Source organism: Mytilus galloprovincialis, chromosome 11 (genome assembly GCF_965363235.1).
Source record: "Mytilus galloprovincialis chromosome 11, xbMytGall1.hap1.1, whole genome shotgun sequence".
In the NCBI taxonomy this organism is placed as follows: Eukaryota; Metazoa; Mollusca; class Bivalvia; order Mytilida; family Mytilidae; genus Mytilus; species Mytilus galloprovincialis.
The window spans coordinates 14,331,272-14,347,244 of NC_134848.1; the positions used below are offsets into that span (position 1 = coordinate 14,331,272).

The following is a 15,973-nucleotide window of genomic DNA, read 5'->3' on the forward strand; positions in this document are numbered from 1 at the left end:
TTAAAAATAAAACGCTTCTAAATATATCAGTACTGATGCACTTATATAATCCGACGACAATGGAACAATTAAAAAATTTAAATTCGCGACTTCAACGCGGAACGTATTCAATTAAACAAATATGGGGCAATTTTATAAAGGCATTCAACATCCCTCGTTTTTTGTTTGGTTTTGGAGAGGAATAAGTCGTTTTATTTCAAAAATGTATATGTAAATAATTTGATTTTTCATTTCTTCAAAGAAGAATAAATTGTCTCAAAAATTTACGGTTTGTTTATATTGAATTTAGGGGGAGGTAGCACTGAGGTCTTGTATGTTAATAAAATAAATACTTTTGATGTTATTTTAAGAAGAAACTAATTGTTTTCGAGAAAAAAAACTTAAATTATGCTCCCCTAAACAGGAAACGCCCAAGTGACTGAAAAACTCCTCCACAATTTATTGCGATAGATGCATATTGCAATCAAAGTTAACACACGTATGTAAGAATAATACGATTTTCAGGTGTTTTCAATCAATTTTTCATGTCTCGTCTCAATAAGTTTTGAAAACACATCAACATTTAATTGCTTAAGATTTTTTATCAAAAATGGGGCTTACATTTGAAATTTTACATTATTCAAAAGATAATAATCAAGGTTGGGAATGATAGTATACTTTAAAATAGATATTAAAACTTATCTATTTCTCAATGTTTGACAGAAAAGAGGCTTCGAACAAACATTGGCTTTCATTTATAGAGTTTGAAAAAAGCAATCAATGGAAAATTAGACGGATCAAAAGATTTTTAACCCAGCGTCAAAGAACTCGTATGATAAGAGATTGAATAATCGAAAATAACATATAATAGTATGGATATTAAGAAGTTGTAATATGGCAACATATTTGCCCCATTTTTGCCCCATCCTCCTCCAATGAATTTGAAAATCAAAAAGTATTATAAATCTACCAAAATTACAAAATTCACGCAGAATTTCTAGTCAACAAAAGAAACGATACCATGTACTGTAAACCAACTTATTTTCGCGAGCGATTTATTTTTGCGACTTTCGCAAGTAGAAAAAAAACGCGAATATAAATCCTTATTAAACTACATTAAGAAAATCAGAAAATCGTGAAATCAAATAGCCGCAAAATGGTATAGAAAAGGTAAAACGTGAAATAAAGTATCCGTGAAAATAAGTTGGTTTACAGTATTTTCCATAAATAATGAAATTAAATACACTGCACCGAGGTAAATAATTGCACAATTGGTATATAATGTTTACTGCTTAAAGATGTTCGCTGCTCAGTATCGAAATAAATAACTTTTCAAAAAACTAGCATGTAATGATAGGGAATAAATTGAGGAATAAAAAAAGCCAAAAAAATATAGGGGTCAATGTGCTTGTTTTCGAGATATTAGCCATTGGAATTTTGGTGGGAAAATGTTCTCTCTTGATTTTTCATTGCTTTATCATTGACCAGTTAAAGTTCTCAAATACTATTAGAAAATAAATAAAATTGTATAAGACTTTTACAAATGACTTATAATTAGACATGTAAAAGATTTATAAAAAGAAAAATGGGGGTTCATGGGGATTTTTTTTAAGGCATTCAAATGGATAAAACCAGATGATTCTGAAAATCTGACAAAAATTCCAAAACATGAAAAGCAGACATCCTTAATATCTTTGGATATTCAATAGGAAGATTGCAAAGTTTGTAGGGTGAAGTATAATAAACCATGTCGTATACAACGTTAGAAAAAAACCCGAAAGAAATGTCAATATAAAGGGACTAAATGGGACTTACAGATTAGAGAATAATGGAAAAAAAGGTAAAGAATAAAAAGCAACAAATATAAAGAAAAGAGAAACAAAAGAAAAACAAAGCCGAGAATAATGGAGTGCTAAAGTATTAAGTTTGGAAATAACAGTTAAAATTTATAAAGAATAGTGAAAAATGATTTAAAAACATAAATACTACAAAATTAAAGAACCCCTCCCCTAAATCTATCATCATGACCCGCATAAAGTAAAATCTGTCACCATAGACACGTTCTCACTTATGTTAATACATAGTCATTTCCTAGACATCTTCAAGGCTTCCGAATAGATGGAATAACAGCTTCCGAACAAATGAGAAATCACTACAGGAAATTGTTTTAAAAACTGACGTATTTGTCGCAGTTTACCGGTTTCCAACTATCTTACGCAACCGGCTTTGTTTAAATTTGAGACGATAAGCCTTAAGTAAATTATCTAGCTCACGATTTGTATTAAAATGTGACAGTAACAAGCGATCTCGGAAATATATCTTGGATAATGTTTTCGAAGAGTAAAGCGTAATGATTTTTTATCCATTTAAATTCCGATTCCGCGTCACAATATAGAGCGATCTCGGAAGTATATCTTGGATAGTGTGTCCGAAGAGTAAAACATTATTATTTTTTATCCATTTACAATGATTTAATTCTGATTCTGCGTCACAATATGAACGATCTCGGAAGTATATATTGGATAATGTGTCCTAGATTAAAACATGATTATTGTTTTATCCATTTAAATTCTGATTCCGCGTCAAAATATAGTGCGATCTCAAAAATATATCTTGGATAATGTGTCTGAGGATTAAACATTCTTGATTTTTTCCATTTAAATTCTGGTTCCTAGTCAAAATATAGAACACTCTTTGAAATATATCTGAAGATTAGAAAATTCTTGTTTTTCCATTTAAACTCCCCGTCATAACAATGACTGATCTCGAGAAAATGTCTTCAAAGATAAAAACATTATTATATTTTTCTTTTATATCGCACTTCGATCTAAATCTGAATAAATATTTGCATATTTATGCTCATACATTGTCATTGATAGTTCCATGCAACTAGTCAAATGAAGTTTCTTAGAAGCAGTCTTTGTAAACACGGGTCTAAGGTCGGATAATGGTTTTGTTAAAAGTCCATCGATCGTTAGAGAAGCGAAATGTTGGCAAATTTTAGAGCTTTGCCTTGAAAAAAATAGATTGAAGTAAAAAAAAAACTATCACCTTTGATACCATTGACAAATATAACATAAACAAAATTCTTCATAGAGTCCCCCCTTCTTCCCCCAAAAAACACGTTTTTCTGTGCCTTATAACCAATCCAACGTGACTTAAGATTTAGACATTGGTTGCATTGAATAAGATTCATAATATTCTAACAGGATTAGTACAATTTGATAATATTATTTACGAAAAATCTCCCAAAACAACTCTAGGTACTAAAATCATAATCAGATTCAAACGAAGAATGCCTGAAAAAGACAACATCCCGACCAAAGAGCAGAAACAACCAAAAAGCCACCAATGGGTTTTCGACACAACGAGAAAATACCGCGCCCGGAAAAACCTAACCACGTTACTCTGCTTAACTTTAAAAGCAGAACCAAATGATATCGTTTTAATCGGGGCCTTGTACACCTTCTGTTGTTAGTCTGTGCAAGTTATGTTCATTTTCGGAAAATATATTATTTATTTTTAGGAGCTTACGAAACAGGACGAAAACGAGGCTTGCTGAGCTTTTCTAATGTTCAGTATGCATGTATAGTGTGTATATTTTAATATACATTATATTTTCCGACATTGTACCTGTATTGCCTTTATCCTGCAATTTACGCCCGACACTTCGAAACTTTCGTTGTTAAAATCAACATATCCTTGTTTCTTTTTTTTTTTCAAAGAAAACGATAACTTGCAAGGGCTGTATAGACAGACAAAGTCGTTAAAAATTTCCATACATGTGTGTACCTGTTATTTATAAATATAATAGAAAGCTAATTGCAGGATACATTTTAATTGTTAACCACCTTAAGCAATATTGGATTACAAAAAAAACGTATGCATTTCCCCGTAAGGAACCATAAAATGTCATTAAAAACAATATTACTGTATAAAGCGAAAAATGATTGCAGTAAACCACCATTTAATACATTAACTCAGTAAAATAATAGATTTATTGATTCAATTTTATGATGTCTAATGACTGTAAACTATGTCCCAAACGTACATGGCAACGGTAGCCATTTTGAAAGTTTTTAAGATTGATTTCACGCTTTCGAATGATGAGTTATTATGTCTGAAAGTTTCATTTGAAACAATTATTATATTGAATGGAACATTATAGTTGCTGTATATCATATTTGTTGTTCGTTTATTGTTTTATACAAATCAGTTCGTTGGTGTTCTCGTTATATTTAATAGCTTTAAGGTATTGGTTTTGATCACTGTTTAATACAATACGATGACCTATAGTTACAACTACGTAATTTGGTTTCTGATGTATAGGGGACTTTAAATCCGATACCTTGTGTAAAGAGAGAAAGTGCCACACTCTCTGTACTTTAAGAAACCTTGTAACAACTCTTTGAGAGGATCGTAGGTGGCCTGTTACAACGCAAAATTTCCGTCCATATCCAATATTTGCTGATTTACATGAGCAGTCAATATTTTCACGACATTATTCTCGGATAACATTTACTATACAACCTGCCTATTGTATTTATTGCTAATTTGTTCTCGTCCTAAACATGCATGATATGTTTGCCACTGGAAGTTAAACAGTCAACAATCAATCAATCAATTCTGATTGATAGATGTCTCATTTGAAACAATACCACATTTTCATATTTACAAAGAAACAGGTGATACTTTGCTCAGATACACTTTATGGGTCGTATATGGTTTCGCTCTATTCTACTGTGGATTAATTAATATTCGCTATATACTAATTTTCGTGGATTTTGTGGGTACAGGGGAACCACGAATTTAAATATTCAACGAAATACAGATTTTCCAAAGGAATGTATGCAGAATTTGCCAAAACAACAAATTTGAATATCGACGAATATGCAAGTTGTCATCAATCCACAAAAATCGGTACCCACGAAAATATTGACTCCACAGTATCTATCATAATTGAGTTGTTAGCTGCTTGATTCCAATGGCAAATATCTCATGCATAATGAGGACAACAAGTAAAATCACAAAAATACTGAACTCAGAGGAAAATGTAATCGGAAAGTCCATAATCACATGGCAAAATCAAATGACAAAACACATAAAAAACGAATGGACAAGAACTGTCATATTCCTGACTTGGAACAGGCATTTTCAAATGTAGAAAATGGTTGATTAAACCTTGTTTTATAGCGCTAACCCTCTCCCGTTGATGACAGTCTTATAAATAAAATAGTCAAAATATGGGTACATCAGTCATCATCGTGTAACAATTTAAAAAAGAACAATTTAACAGAACACAAAATATCTATCTACCAACACATTCATTGATTCGCGTGTCTGACGACAGAATTTATTTTACGTCACATATATTTGTCGACTGCGCTAAAGAAGTACTTCCTTAGTTAAAAGGCTAACCACTGACTAAGTATCTACCACATTTTCATAGAAGCAGTGTCTGATTAAAAGTTTTTGGCCTTATATATGTTCACCGATCGTAAGAGTAGCGAAATGTTGACACACTTTAAAAAAGAGGGACAAAAGATACCAGAGGGACAGTCAAACTCATAAATCGAAAATAAACTGACAACGCCATGGCTAAAAATGAAAAATACAAACAGACGAACAATAGTACACACGACACAACATAGAAAACTAAAGAATAAGCAACACGAACTCCACCAAAAGCCAGGGGTGATCTCAGGGGCTCTGGAAGAGTAAGCAGATCCTGCTCCACATGTGGCACCTGTCGTGTTGCTTATGTAATAACAAATCCGGTAAATAGTCTAATTCTAATTTAAAGCTTTGTCTTGATAAAATCGATTGAAGTATACACAAAAATCTCCGTTGTTTCCATTGAAAGTTGTAAACAAAAAATTACTTCATTGAGCCACTTCCCCCTCCCCACGTTTTCCCCCTAAAAAAATTAAAAATAAATTAAAAAAAATGCTCAGAGTACCTTTTATCCAATCCGACGAGAAAGAAGATTTAGACGTTGGTTGCCTGTAATTAGATTTATAATATTCTAATAGGATGATCACATTTTTGATAATAATATTTTACAAAAGATCTTCAAAAATCTGTTAAATAATGCAACTAGGTACTAACAATTTAAACAAATAAAAACGTAGAATACGTGAAAGAGACAATAACTCGACTAAAGAATAGAAACAAACCAAGGCCACTGTCATTTTTAACATATAACTATTCCAATCGAAAACTGATTGTAGTAAACCACTTTTTATTACATTAGTATTATAAAAATGATGGATTTATTGCTTCAAATTTAATGATGTGTAGTGACTGTAAATTATGTCCCAAACATTATTAAAACGATTATTATATTGAATTGAATATTATAGTTGCTGAATATCATATTTGTTGTTCGTTTATTGCTTTATACAAAAACCAGTTCGTTGGTGTTCTTTTAAGTAGCTTTGCGGTATTGTCTTTGCTCATTGGTTTATGCTGCACGGTGACCCATAGCTGCCAACAACTTTTTGTACCTCTATTTTGATGGATAGATGTATCATTTTCATATCAATTTATTTAAAACAGACGATACTGCTCTGAGCTATTTTTGTCGCTATTTAAGCAATTCTGATTTTACAAAACTCTTTCAAACCAGTTGTAGCTATCTGATTAAACTGAACCCTTTCGGGACTTGAGATTGTGTTTGATTTTGGCAGGTATTCGGTTTCATCAGGTTCGCAATGCATAAATGTGATATGATTGGTCTTTAGAACTACAATGTAGTTTGAATTAGACAGGTTTCCGGTTTATTCAGGGTTAGGTTAAACCAGGTTTCACTGTATTAACAACACTTAATCCAATTTGACGAGCCTGCATATTAACACATCCAGCACAGCCTAACCAAGTCCACACTTTAGCAATGTTTTTATTACTACAAAAGTACGCTTTCCAAATCTGAGAATTCAATGGACGGCCATTATTTTCTACCACAGTCTATGGATTCATGATTTTTTTAATGCAATCTTTGATGAAATTAACTTTTAAGTGCAAATTTGATCTATTTTTCACTTCAGAAATGAAAGATAAAGAATGAGTTTCAAATATGTGTAATTTCAATACTATGATGATTGTAAAGTCATTAATTCAGTGAATCAGTTATTAGAAAATCCTAATAAAAGTTAATGACGATTAAATAGATTCTTCAGATTTAAGTAATACGTTTTTAGGTCACGTGATATAAAACGTCAATAAATTGTAAATATGCGAAAGGGAAAAGTTAAAAGTCGGAATTTTTTTAAAACAAACTTTTGAGTTGTCTTCAGCTATGTTGATTTCGCATGCTGAACACACAGTATTTATATACACCCTATGGTTGCTTTTGAAAGTAAAAAAAAAACGGGAACGAGTCTAATTCGGTAGGTAACTTTCGTGTAGAACTCGCCTGTCTTTCTTTACACGAACACATAGATCATAGGAAACTTATTCGTAAATAACGACTGTATGCATTTCATTTAACATGTATGGTCTCAATTTAATGGAATGCATCGGAAATCTACTTTATTTCATGTTAAAAATTGATAAATCTTGACTTCGTTGTATTTATATACACCCTGTAGTTGCTCGTGTAAAGTAAAAACGCGGGAACAAGTATAACTCGGTAGGTAACATTCGTGTAGAACTCACCTGTCTTTCTTTACACGAGAAAATAGATCAAAGAAAACATATTACAGTCATTTCTCATAATTTATAACTAAACTCCATTTTAAACCGTAGATAACTATGAATATGAACAAACGTTGATGACGTCACGGTCACATGACTAAATTATTTCTACGGGCTGATAACAAAATAACGTCAGCCAATCAGAAGACGCGTTACATTTAAAATCAAATTATTCGTAAATCACGACTGAACGAATGCATTTCATCATTAAGCCAGACTATTCTGGTGTCAATTTTTACTATCCTCATTAATGAAATGCATCAGAAATGATATATAGAATGGCAATCTGCTTTATTTTATCTTAACAATTGATTAATCTTGATATTATATTATATTTATTTGTATACACCCTATTGGCGATATGTTTAATATTCTTTATGCGATTTTAAGCAGAGAAACTCATAAGTCAATTATAAACTTACATAGCCATTGTTGCGGGGTTGGCAGGTCCTTTTTCCTGACGTCGGGGTGGGATGTTTTAAGCTCGAGATTTCGGGATTAATCTTTTCGGAATCCGGGAATTATTTTTTTCGAATTTGGGGATGTCGGGATTTAAATTTCATGTTTTTTTTAAGCACGGAATTTCGGGACCAGGACCCCTCCAACCCTCCCCCATAGTTGAAAAAGAAACAGACAAACAGACAAACAATAGTATAGTACACAAAACAGAACGGACGGACCTTACGTAACGACAACACAAGTGAGAAACAAGTTCTATACCAAGATCTGGATAGACTGTTGATGCCTAACTATGTTAAAACTGTTAGCCAATTTGTGGTAGTAATTTTTCATTTATTCGTGTAACTAAAGCTGCCAAGAAAGTACTGCTGACTTTTGGCGGGAAAACAAAACGATCATGTCAAATAAAATTCGGGTGCCACGTCCGCAATCTCAATTCACATCCTCAGTGTTGACAGGTAATCTATTGGGTGTAGAGGGCGTGAGTTGGAATCGCGCACGTGACACTCCAGATCTTAATTGACTTGGTTCGAATTTTCATGATGAGAAAATAAATTACATTTAAGCATTTAATCTTCCAAATATTTAAAGAATTACTCTCCCTCTTTGAAAAATCATAGATCTTCCACTGCACTCAAAGACAATATTCATTTAAATCTTATCCTTGGTTAATTAATGGATAATTTCTGCATAAAGTCTAGTGCAAGGAATGTAGTCACCAAACCTGATGATAGTGTTTGCCCATTAAGAAGGTAAAAGAAAAAGTTTTCCAGAAAAATAAGTATTTTCGAACTGGAGAAAACAGCATTTTTTTAAAAAGGTCGTGGCCATCTTGAAAAACATATTATTTTTCATGGCCAGCTGTTTTTTCTTAAGAAGTACAAAAAAATAATGCTTCATGCTAATTTTCATGCTCGTATCATCATTTGCACAATTTTCTCGATTTTGCTTGCTAATATCTTCCACTATGCTAACTAAACTATATTATACAGGACATGAATTGAATGGAAATTATCTTATGGGGTGATTAACAGATATAAGAAGATGTGGTAAGATTGCCAATGAGACAACTCTCCACAAGAGACCATATGACACAGAAATTAACATATGTAGGTCACCGTACGGTCTTCAACAAGATTTTTGAAAGGAGCTGAATTTTTGCCTTGGTAACTAATAAAAGGTCCCGTTTGACCCCTGAAAGACTTGATTACGTTATATCTCATTATATATGTAAAATGATTAAAAAAAGAAGCTTCTTTAAATTTTAAGAATTTAGATATGAAAAAAACCCACAAGATTATGTTGAACAAAAACAAATAAAAACATGAGCTTTTATAAAAGATAACACTCATGAAAGTTTAATAAAGACGCATACAACACCTGCTTTAGACCTATAGCAACAATAAAAGAAATAGCTAACTTATTAAAAAACAGATCACTAAGTACTGAGAATCAGTATTTCAAATTAAAGTCAATTAAGGTGGTACCCAACACTTTCACTAAAATTAATTTGGCTCGTTTAATTTTCATAAAATTTTTACAAAGTATTTACTTTGACCCTTTAACAAAAATATAAAAAATTGAAAAAATTTGAACCAAGCGTTTTATCAGAAAAATTACACTGGTTATATAGCAGTTTGACAAACACTAATTTTGATCATTGAGAAGCTTTATATTGCCTTCACAACGCAACGTAATTAAAACGTTTAGCTGATATTACAGAGTTATCTCCCTGTAGTGTTAGGTACCACCTTAAAAGATAATGTTCAAACAGTTTGCCTAGAATTTAAATTTAAATTAAAGAAAATAGATAAGTCATTACGACGAAATGTAAACTGCACTTTTTTGTACTTTTTATAATAATAAGAAGAATTACAAATTGATAAGCAGGTGCCTTTAGAACCTTTTACAATAAAAATCACAAATTCACAGCGTTAAAACAGTTTCTAAGTAATTTTCTAACAGTTCGTTTAGAATTGAAATAATTTCAATCAAAGAAAACTGATCAGTCAATATTACGAAATGTAAACTGTACTTTTTTTGTACTTTCTATAAGAATTACAAATTGATAAGCAGGTACCTTCAGAACCTTTTACAATAAAAATCACAGGTGCCTTTAGTATCAATAAAGATGTTAATTAGAAATAAAAGACAATTATAAAGCAATGTTAAAACAGAACCTTCTATAGCAAGAATTACAAATTCAAAGAAATAAAACAGTTTTCTTCATTTAAAATCAGAGAAAATTTTAAGGAAATGTTTTTACAGTTCGCTTAGAATTGAAAATAATTTCAATCAAAGAATATTGATAACTCAATAAGACGGAATGCAAACTGTACTTTTTTGTATTTTTTATAGAAAAAAATACAAATTGATAAACAGGTGCCAGTTTTATAAAGATTTCAAGATTTTATTCATAACCTCACATACAAGTGTACAAGAAAACAATATGATTTCAAACATGAGATAAAACATAGCAAGACAGTATAAAGAATGATGATAGTTATCAATTTAAAGAGAAATTATAGTAATAAATATAAAACAGTACCTTTTATGATAACAGTGTTAAATTCACAGATATAAAACTGCTTCTAAGAGTTCATTTCTCTATTTAAATTCGCCGAAAATTAAAAAGTCATGTTCTAACAGTTTGCTTAACATTGAAAATAATCTCAACCTACGATAAGCCAATAAAAATGCGAGTTAACAGTTCTTTGTTGTAATATTAATTACGAATTGATAAACAAGTGACATTAGTATGATAACAAGAATGATAATTAACAATTAAAGACAATATACCTTTTCATATTACCGACTATACAATTTTTTCGACAGGTTACCTAATCTATGTTTAGACATCCTGGTATTCGGTCCAAGACAATGCCGTAACAGTTCGCTTTAATAGCATTGAAAATAACTATTTCAATCAAAGAAAATTGATAAGTAAAAAAAAATGTTTATAGGACCTTTTTATGATAGGAATTATAAATTAAGAGAAAAAAACTGCGTTTAAGAGATATTTTGTCTGGCGTGCTAAATTATAATCCTGGTACATTTGATAACTATTTAAATCACTGGGTCGATGCCACTGCTGGCAGACGTTTCGTCACCAAGGGTAACACCAGCCAAGTAGTCAACATTTCGGTGTTGACATGAATATCAATAATGTGGTCATTTTTATAAATTTCCTGTTTACAAAACATTGAATTTTTTGAAAAACTAAAGGATTTTCTTATTCCAGGCATAAATTACCTCAGCACATTTTTTTGGAATTTTGGCTCTTCAATGCTCTTCAACTTTGTACTTTTTTCATATTATAAATATTTTGATATGAGCGTCACTGATGAGTCTTATGTAGACAAAACGCGCATCTGACGTACTAAATTATAATTCTAGTACCTTTGATAACTATTTCTGTCTCCATTAAACCTCAAAGAAAAATTAATAAATAAAGTTTTAATTATTGAAAGAAGTACTTTCAATCTTCTAACAGTATTGAAAATAAACATTTAAAAAAAGAAAATTGATAAGTAAGAAAGTTTTAACAGTACCTTTTTATAATAAGAATTATAAATTCATAGAGATTAAACTGCACCAAAGAGCTAATCTCTTCATTTCAAATGAAAGAAATTAAAAAGTAGTATTCTTACAGTTCGCTTAAATAGTATTGAAAGTAATAGACTCTAAAAGATTGCTAATTATAACTTAAATCAAAGAAAATAGATGTCAACAATACCTTTTATAATAAGAATTATAAAATCACAGAGATAAAACTGCTTCTAAGTGCTAATCAGTCCATTAAAAACAATCCGAATTGACTTTATAATTGGGGTATACATATGGCGATACCATTTACAACTTCTACTCAGACAATCATCTGTTTGGCTAGATCAATAACCAACGATCGCTCTTTATAGCAGAGACTTGTTAAATATTGCAATTTGTTCGATTATCATATTTTATCTTTGAAAAAGTTTAGTTGAGCAGATTATTAGTTAATGAAATTACTTACAACTTAAAGACCTTCTATATAAAATTAGCAATGGAAATAGAGAATATGTCAAAGGGGCAACACAGCCAAACCAAATAGCAGAAAACAGCCGAATGGTTCTTCAGCACAGTGAGCAAATTCAGAACCCGAAGGCGGGTTTAAGCTGGCCCCTAAAAAAAAGATGTGTACTAATTCTGTGAAAATGGATGTCATTCTAAACTCCCAAATATACAAATAAACACTCGTGTGCTGCCAATGTATCGTTCATGTGCGACATGTTTAACAATGGCGCTACGATTTGATTTTTATCAGATCGAAATGCTGCAATTTTCAAATAGAAAATACGGCATAGTTCTGATATAACTATTTAACACAATTACCTTGTTTTCATCATCACACTTATAATTACAAAGTAATGTTCCCTTAATTATTGAACATTACTTTAAGCAAGTGCAAAAACGCAAGAGGTTGAGTTTTAAAAACACACAGTGTGTGTGGGCCTAATTTAAGGCCATTTTAAGATGTGTTTAGTAAGTCTTCCTAGAACAATTAATGTTCAATGGAATAAAATTTAGCATTCAAAAGACTGTTTCCGCATGTAATACTATGAACAATTAAAAGTAACAAATCTATGAAACATTTGCCACTGGATTTTAAGCAAACAATAATAAATCAATCGACGTGTAAGTTATATTTTGTATCTTTCGTCCCTCCTTCAAGGTTGAATGATGATATTATGCACATTTATAATCATTAAAACGTTAATGATTTTATTCGTTTTTTTATTACATGAACTATTTGCCACTGGATTTTAAGCAAACAATCGAGAAATGTGTAAGCCCAGGTGCATGACTAGACAAAATATCCTACCACTTAACCTATTGACGAAATAATACTTCCCCTAGTTACTACGAAGGTTGACACATGGGGAGCAATATCAGCTTAAGATTATCCCATTTTTGAGGAGTGTGTCCAGTCGACAAACATTAAGCCTACAAGATCTACATTTTGAATTAATACATGCAAATTGAATATTTACATATTTCTCCCTAATTATTAAGCAATCAATAATCAAGTAAATAATTAATCAATTTAGGTTTGATTTCATGTGTTTGATTAAATGTGTTTAATGCCACTATTTAGCACCACTTTTGAGCTATTCCGTAAAGCCCACTTTTTTATTGTTTGAGGAAGCCGGAGTGCATAAACAAAACCACCGACATTTGATAAAAAAAAATGACAGTTCTCGTCAATTAAGATTGGAGTCGAACTCAAAACTTGTTGTTAACTGGTTAGTGATTTTAGCAGTAACTACTTAGACCAAGCGTCCACTGAGGCCCCTTAATCAATTTAAATATGGACAATAAAGAGATTTAATATGATTGCAAATGCGACGAGAATCAGTGCAAGAGAAATGACAAGCATTTAACGTACGACCTTCAACAATGAGCAAAATCCATATAAAAAGGGAGACGTAAATGGCGTAGGAACAAAATTCTAAACCAATTTCAGAAAATGTCTATAGTACGCGGGTGACCAACTCGCACTTTCATTTTCTATGTCCAAAGGACCGTGAAATTAGGATAAAAACTGAATTTGGCATTTAAATCATAATTATAATTACATTAGATGTATGTTTCATTATAATACGTTATTCTGATTGGCTAACTGCAAATCACGTGTTACTCCTTAAGCAATTGCATTACACAATAAAATGCATCATTCGTGATGACAGGAGGTCCCACAATAAAGTGCACAGGTGAATTAAATAAAAACTTGATAAAAATCGTGTGTTCATGATCCTAGCTAAAAATATAATTATCAGTATTGAATGCTTCTTTTTGTAACTTAATAGGGTTGTAAAAGCGTTGACCGTGAGCACATTTTTAGAAATACAAAATGTACTTCGGTCAACGTTTTACACCTCAATTTACAAAAGAAGCATTCAATTCTTAAAAGATCGTATCATAGGGAACATGTGTACTAAGTTTCAAGTTGACTGGTTTTAAACTTCATCAATGACTACCTTGATCAAATACTTTAACGTGAAGTAGGACAGACGAATGAAAGAACGAACGGACACACAGACAGAAAAATAATAATGCCCCTAGGTGTGAAAACTAACAGCATGATTTAAACTTACATTATTTTTCGAGAAAATAATTATTCTTACGATAAACAACAATAATTGGTCTTTTTATCGGTTAAAAAAAGCATGAAATAGATTTCAAACTTTATGATCATAATTTAATGCATACTGAATTTTTATTTTTTTATTAACCTTCGATATTAATATTCAATCACACTGACTTTCTTTTGAGCTTAAGTTGATATTTTTGATTAATTGATGATTGCTAAACATTGCATTACCGGAAAGGGTTATATATACGATGTTTTTAAAGTATCATCTTATTTATTATTGAGGCCCCTCATGGGGGGGGTCCTAGTAAACACATAATCACCATTGTTTGGCCAATATAATCACATAATCATTAAATATTTGCTTATCTTTAGTAATCAAATAATCATAAACTAAAAATACAGTCCTAGGTAATCAAATAATCATGAAATATTTGGCTTAATAATCAAATAATCATTAAAAAAACGGCCAAGTAATCACATAATCAAAAACCCCATGAGGGCCCTCATTATTGGTAATAGATGAACGATAACTTTTTATGCCAGTGGAAGGAAATAAAGATGAGCATAAAATTTTTACATTTAGACAAAAACAAAAAACTCCCTTACTCTGAAAAAACAAAATAAATCAAAGATAATTTAGTTTTCTATAAAGATGAATTGTCCTTAAACTGTTCTTTTCCATTAAAAAATTATTATTTTAATGACGAAAATATGTATTAAATAATTACACAAAAAATAAAACGCTGAAAAATAAAATAAGAAGATAAAACTCACAATTGTCTTGAATAATGTTCTATATCTTATACTGTTTCTTTTCATAACGAAACGTTATAACTAAAAAACAAAATATACTTTTTATACAAAATGTGTCTTTTAGTACTGTATTTACGGAGGAAATTGTGTCACTTAAAAAACTGGAACGGATACATGATATGGGATGAAGAACTAATTTTCATTTAATTAATTTACTAACCAGTGTTACGCTATAAACATTAAAAAAACATAAAACCGAATACTTAATAAAAGTTTAGTAGGCCTTCTTGCATGTTTTTTTTATCTATTTACTTTCTAAATCTTGTTTTTCTATGACGACCAATTATAAATGTTTAGGCTAATGGATTAAAACATTGAAAAGTAATTTGGAAATGAGATTAATAATCATTTAATAAATCCAGGCTCGCATTTAACGGTTTCATGGTGAGAATTTAATTATCTATAAACACTGCTATAGCGGAGATGATTTTATCACGATTTAATTGGGCTTGCAACCATATCATAAATATATCATTAGGATCATCTGCAGACTTTTATACTTTAACATGCTACCACGTCGACACATTGCAAACAGTGCGAAAGTACAAATATCTAATCGGAAGGAGTCATGTAATTCATGGATGGGGTAAATGGAACGGATAAAGATTATTTGTGGAAATCTGTTATTAGTTCAATCCACAGACTTTTATATTCTAGCGTGTTTCCAGCGGAACGATGTTAACACTGCGGAAGTATAAATGTAAAATCAGGAGGAAGTATGTAGTTCATGGATACGGGAAATGGAACGGAGAGCAATTATTTGTGGAAGTGCTACAAAAACACATCAAACGAATGGATAACATGTATTATATCCTTCAATGGGTACATGCATTTTATTTTAGAAAATGGTTGATTAATACCAAGTTACCAACGTAGAAGTAAAAGTTATATACC

At 31.0% G+C, this 15,973-nt stretch overlaps 1 protein-coding gene across 2 annotated transcripts in view; it reads right to left on the bottom strand.

The window, feature by feature from the left end:
- LOC143051016 (growth hormone secretagogue receptor type 1-like) overlaps positions 1–15,973 on the bottom strand; it is a 33,762-nt gene that overhangs the window by 6,783 nt on the left and 11,006 nt on the right. Inside the window, exon 1 of one of the 2 annotated variants that reach the window (XM_076224088.1) lies at positions 11,870–12,007. The exons of the other annotated variant lie outside the window; for it this stretch is intronic. The gene's annotated coding sequence lies outside the window, so the exon portion shown is untranslated. Of the gene's footprint in view, positions 1–11,869; positions 12,008–15,973 lie in introns of those variants that run through there. 2 annotated transcript variants of the gene reach the window in all.